The sequence below is a fragment of the Salvelinus sp. IW2-2015 genome, linkage group LG11 (genome assembly GCF_002910315.2).
Source record: "Salvelinus sp. IW2-2015 linkage group LG11, ASM291031v2, whole genome shotgun sequence".
Classification (NCBI taxonomy): Eukaryota; Metazoa; Chordata; class Actinopteri; order Salmoniformes; family Salmonidae; genus Salvelinus; species Salvelinus sp. IW2-2015.
The window spans coordinates 47,337,295-47,343,841 of NC_036851.1; positions in this window are offsets into that span (position 1 = coordinate 47,337,295).

The following is a 6,547-nucleotide window of genomic DNA, read 5'->3' on the forward strand; positions in this document are numbered from 1 at the left end:
AACCTTGTGGACTGGCTCGCCGCCTCTTGGTGACTGGCTTGCGGAACCTTGTGGACTGGCTGGCGCCGCCTTGTGGACTGGCTGCGGAACCTTGTGACGGCTGCGGAACCCTGGGACTGGCTTGTGGACCTGGCCTGGACCTGCCCACCTGTGGACTGGCTGCGACTGGGCTGCGGAACCTTGTGGACTGGCTGCGCCGCCTTGTGGACTGGCTGCGGAGCCTTGTGGACGCTGGCTGCCCACCTTGTGGACTGGCTGCAACCCTCTTGTGGACTGGCTGCGGAACCTTGTGGACTGGCTCTGCGCCACTTGTTGGACTGGCTGCGGAATGAGGGACCTTGTGGACTGGCTGCGGAACCTTGTGGACTGGCATGCGGAAACCTTGTGGATGGCTGCGGAACCTTGTGGACTGGCTGCGATCAACCTGTGGACTGGCTGCGGAACCTTGTGGACTGGCTGCGCCGCCTATGTGGACGGCTGGCGCTGCGGCCCCGACTTGTGCACTGGCGTGCGCAACCTTGTGGACGCTGGGCTGCGGACCGCCTTGTGGACCTGGCCGCGGGCACCTTGTGGGACTTGGGCTGGCTGGAACCTTGTGGACTGGCTGCGCCACCGTTGTAGACTGGCTGCGGACCTTGGTGACTGGCTGCGCCACCTTGTGGACTGGCTTGCGCCACCTTTGTGGACGGCTGTGGCACTGTGTGTGTGTGTGTGTGTGTGTGTGTGTGTGTGTGTGTGTGTGTGTGTGTGTGTGTGTGTGTTGTGTGTGTGTGTGTGTGTGTGTGTGTGTGTGTGTGTGTGTGGGTGTGTGTGTGTGTGTGTGTGGATGGATGGCAGGGAGAATGATGCACCTCAGCTGTAGACATAAAACAGTGGACCCCCGCAAAGGTCGGAGAAGTGCCTTGCCATAGTTCTGCCTGCCTGCTATAGAGAGTGAGCGAGTGAGCCAGCCAGCCAGCCCTTATTCTGTCCATTCATCCATCCGTCCTCCCGTCGCAACCCAAACCTGTGGCTGCATCATCGCTGGTATGGCAATATCACCGCAATATCACAATATGTCTTTTATTCACCTTTCATTTGTATTTTTGCACTGTCTCTACACGCACACTCACAGGGCCCTACACACTCACACACACACACTGTCACTCCAACATACACACCACACACACACACACACAACACACACACAAACACACACACCACACACCACACACACACACACACACACACACACAACACAACACACTGTCATTCCAACACACAACACACACACTGTCACTCTCCAACACAACAACAACGACGCTGTCACTCCAACACACTACCACACTCCATCATCTGTTCACTCACACATAACATGCACATACATTTATACTGACTCTACACACACCCACTCACATACATTCATACTGACTCTAACACACCCACTCACATACATTCATACTGACTCTACACACAGCACCCACTCACAATCAGAGAACTTCATACTGACTCTACACACACCATCACAAGAGCTGCTGCTACTATGTTTAATCTTATAATCTGATGCCTAGTCACCTTACCCCTATACATATCTTTTTTGTTTTTAAAATGTACGGATAGCCAGGGCCACTCCGATACACTTAGACATAATTATACAAAAGATGCATTTTGTGTTTAGTGAGTCCGCCAGATCAGAGGCAGTAGGGATGACCAGGGATGTTCTCTGTTTAGTATGTCTGCCAGATCAGAGGCAGCAAGGGATGACCAGGGATGTTCCTGTTAGTAAGTCTGCAGATCAGAGGCAGTAGGATGACCAGGCATGTTCTCTGTTTAGTAAGTCTGCCAGATCAGAGGCATTAGGGATGACCAGGGATGTTCTCTGTTTAGTAAGTCTGCCAGATCAGAGGCAGTAGGGATGACCAGGATGTTCTCTGTTTAGTGAGTCTGCCAGATCAGAGGCAGTAGGGATGACCAGGGATGTTCTCTGTTTAGTCAGTCCTCCAGATCAGAGGCAGTAGGCATGACCAGGGATGTTCTCTTGTGTGAATTGAATTCCAGTCCTTTTAATCATTCAACAATGTAACGAGAACTTTTGGGTGTCAGGGAGTAAGTAGGGATAAAAATAACGTTCTTTTCTTTAGGAATGTAGTGAAGTAAAAGTGAAAGTTGCCTGACTGTGATATGTGGTTGTCTCACCCAGCTATCTGAAGATGAATGTACTGACTGTACGTCACTCTGGATAAGAGCGTCTGCTAAATGACTCAAATGTCAAATGTATGTAAATGTAGATGTAGATGTAAATTAGATGTAGATGTAAATTAGATGTAGATGTACATGTGGGGGTTAAATTAGATTGAGTATGTGGGGGTTAAATTAGATTGAGTATGTGGGGGTTAAAGCTGGAAGGCTGTTGAAACTGCCACAGCCGTTTGGGATTTTACAGCAACAAAGAAGTTACTGCAAACAATAAACACAGTTTCCTCTATGACATCATTGCCCGTGTCATAGAACAGCAGAATATGTACTGCCATTTTTAACCACGTTGGGCAACGCTCCTCACCTTCCTCTTCGTCAGCAAAACAATAACAACGGCTGTGGGGCGGACAGTGGCGCTGTTTCCCCTACTGCGGATTCCATCTTTAAGTCCTGTTGTGCATGTTTGATAGGCTGGTGAGAACGTGGGAAGGGTTAACGAGCTGGTCAACTGTCTCCTGGCAGCCGTGATTCACTCTCTTCTCCAGGGATCTCAGAGAAACACCAGGAACCCTTCTGTTCTCCACCAGCCTCAGAGGGGAGTGGGTGTGAGTGTGTACTTTGTAACATAGATAGTAACTGTCACAGCAAAATCACAGAATTACASAATTACAGAATTKAGTAAATAATATGCGTTTAAAAATGGTCTGGTCTCCAGCTCCCTTCAACAGCCTTAAGTGCAGGCTTGTCCTCCTTTATGCAAGCAATGACAACAAACAGCAGTGTATTGATCACATAGTAAGAAAGTGTGAATAGTAAAGTGTGAATAGTAAAGTGTGAATAGTAAAGTGTGAATAGTAAAGTGTGAATAGTAATGTGTTAGTAGTAATGTGTGAGTAGTAATGTGTGAATAGTAAAGTGCGAATAGTAAAGTGTGAATAGTAAAGTGTGAATAGTAAAGTGTGAATAGTAACATGTGAATATAAAGTGCTAATAGTAAAGTGTGAACAGTAAATGTGATGAAATAGTAATGTGGTGAATAGTATAAGTGGTAAGATGGAAATAGTAAGTTGAATAGTAAAGTGTGAATAGGGGTGTATAAATGTGGAATAGTAAGCGTGTGAATAGTAAGGAGACAGGAAATGGCGGACTGAAGACAGCGGTGCAGAATGCCTCATGAAAAAACGCAATATTCCTTATCTGTAAATCTGACTAAATATTAAAACTTCACTCACATACTCATGGCAATAACCTTCAATCTGGAAAACAACACAAACACAAAACAAATTTTAGAGGCTAGAGAAATGTATCGACCATATCACCAATACAATCAATACCCAAACATGTCGAGAGTAAGCATGGAGACCAATCCCACGAAGAAAACGAGACTCCTCGATGGATACAGACCATTTATACTTTTCACCACCGGAAATGCTAAGTGTAGAAACTGACTTGCTAAAGTCGAAATAATAAACTGGGCGTATTCGACTGTCATATATACACTACCGTGCTCAACCAGCTTCACTGGAATGCTTTTCCAACAGTCTTGAGCGCACTTGTTGGCTGCTTTTCATTCACTCTGTGTTCAGACTCATCCAAACCAATGTAAAAAAATTGAGGTCGGGATTGTGGAGCCAGGTCATCTGGCACTCCATCACTCTCCTCTCTGGTAAATAGCCCTTAGACAGCCTGGAGGTGTTGGGTCATCATCCTGTTGAAAAACAAATGACAGTCCCACTTAGCCCAAACCAGATGAGATGGTGTTCGCTGCAGAAGGCTGTGGTAGCCATACTGGTTAAGTGTGCCTTATTCTAAAAAAATACAGTGTCACCAGCAAAGACCCCCACACCATCAACCCCTCCTCCCTCCTCCTCCTCCTCCTCCTCCACGCTTCATGGTGGGAACCACACATGCGGAGATCATCCGTTCACCTACTCTGCGCCTCACAAAGAACGGCGGTTGGAACAAAGATCTTAAATTTAGACTCACAAGACCAAAGGACAGATTTCCACCGGTCTAATGTCCATTGCTCGTGTTCTTGGCCCAAGCAAGTCATCACTGGAGGCTTCGTGCCATGGATCATCACTGGAGGCTCTTGCCATAGATCATCACTGGGATGTAGGAGACGTAGTGGCAGTCTGGTACGTGGAGTTGCCAAGGACTCACCAGGCTGGGGAGACATACTGGAGGCTTGGTTCTTGCGGAGGCACCGGATACCATGGGCCGTGGAGGCGCACTGGAGGTCTCGAGCATAGAGCTGTTACTGGATTTTTATGAATAAATGACTAAAAATGTATATACATTTGACTTAAATTATAACTAAACAGAATATACTATGTTACTGTATGATGAATGAACATATGAATCAAATGCTGAATATAATGTGTTCCTTGTTAGAAGAATGGAGTTATCACAGACAGGCTGGAATGATGTGTTCCTTACAGGAAATTCTGTCTCTTACCAGGAGGGGAGAGACCTTGGGTTGGTTGCAGATTGTTTAACAGGCGCAGACAGTAATGTGAGAACGCTAACTGTACTGCCATTGTACCGAGAGGAGGAAGGACATTTTAAAACCTATGAATCATTATTATTATATAACCTGATGTAAATTGTACATGATCAGTACTCTCGAGAATAAACGCTATTGATTGTTGATTTGAGACTGTTTCTGTCCATTTAATGCTGATAAGTATCTTACAAATTCTTATGTATGGGCAGAGTGTTTTAATTGAATTGGTTGATAAACATATAGGAATTAAATTCCTTTAACAAGAGCCTGCACAACCCGTCCTGGCTGGATGGTTATACTTCGCCCTGCACATGCGGGCGCGTGCACAGGACGCACTGGGCTATGCAGACGCACCGGAGACACTGTGCGTAGAGCCGGCGCAGGATATACTGGGCCGAGGAGGCACACTGGAGGTCTGGAGAGCAGGGCTGGCACAACCTGTCCTGGCTGGATGCTCACCCTAGCCCGGCAACTGCGGGGTGCTGGCACAGAACGTACTGGGCTGTGGACGCGCACTGGAGACACCGTTCGCTCCACCGCATAACACGGTGCCTGACCAGTACCACRCTCCTCAAAGCGACTATCTTGCTCCAGACTCTGTCASGGCYGTTGCTGGAAGAAGACCAAGGTGCAGCGCGGTGAGCGTACATTTTCCTTTTTATTTCAAAATGTCGCCAACARAACAACAAACGAAAAACAACCGTGAAGCTTACAGGGCTATAGTGCCACTAACCAAAGTCAACTACCCACAACAAAAGGAGGGAAAAAGGGCTACCTAAGTATGGTTCCCAATCAGAGACAACGATAGACAGCTGTCCCTGATTGAGAACCATACCCGGCCAAAACATAGAAACACAAAATCATAGAAAACAAAACATAGAATGCCCACCCCAAATCACACCCTGACCAAACCAAATGGAGACATAAAAAGGCTCTCTAAGGTCAGGGCATGACAGGTACCAAGAATATGTATATCCTTGCTTCAGGGCCTGAGCTACAGGCAGTTAGATTTGGGTATTTCATTTTAGGCGAAAATTTAAAAAAGGGGCTAAAAGAGGTTTTAAAGCTTGGTCGCAAATGCGTCTTCCAAATGAACAATGACCCCGAGCATACTTCCAAAGTTGTGGCAAAATGGATTAATTAAGGACAACAAAGTCAAGGTTGGCCATCACAAAGCCCTGACCTCAATCCTATAGAAAATGTGTGGACAGAACTGAAAAAGTGTGTGCGAGCATGGAGGCCTACAAACCTGCCTCAGTTACACCAGCTCTGTCAGGAGGAATTCGCCAAAATTCACCCAATTTATTGTGGGAAGCTTGTGGATCACTACCCGAAACATTTGACCCAAGTTAAACAATTTAAAGGCAATGCTACCACATACTAATTGAGTGTATGTAAACTTCTGACCCACTGGGAATGTGATGAAAGAAATAAAAGCTGAAATAAATAATTCTCTCAACTATTATTCTGACATTTCACATTCTTAAAATAAAGTGGTGATCCTAACTGACCTAAGACAGTTCATTTTTACTAGGATTAAATGTAAGGAATTGTGAAAAACTGAGTTTAAATGTATTTGGCTAAGGTGTATGTAAACTTCCAACTTCAACTGTATATGTACAGCAGATCCCCTTATTGTATGGGACACTATTAAATGTGCCTTTAGAGGCCATGCAATACAATAGTCTTCTTTAAAACAAAAGCAATTTAGGTTAAACTAATTCAAATTAAGAAAGGAAATAGAGGGATTAACAGTACAGATAGATAGCAATAACAAATGTAACATAGAGGCAAAGAATACGTCAGAGGAAAGACAAAAAGAAATGGAGGAACTTATTCAAGAAAAGCTAAAGTGTAATATATTAT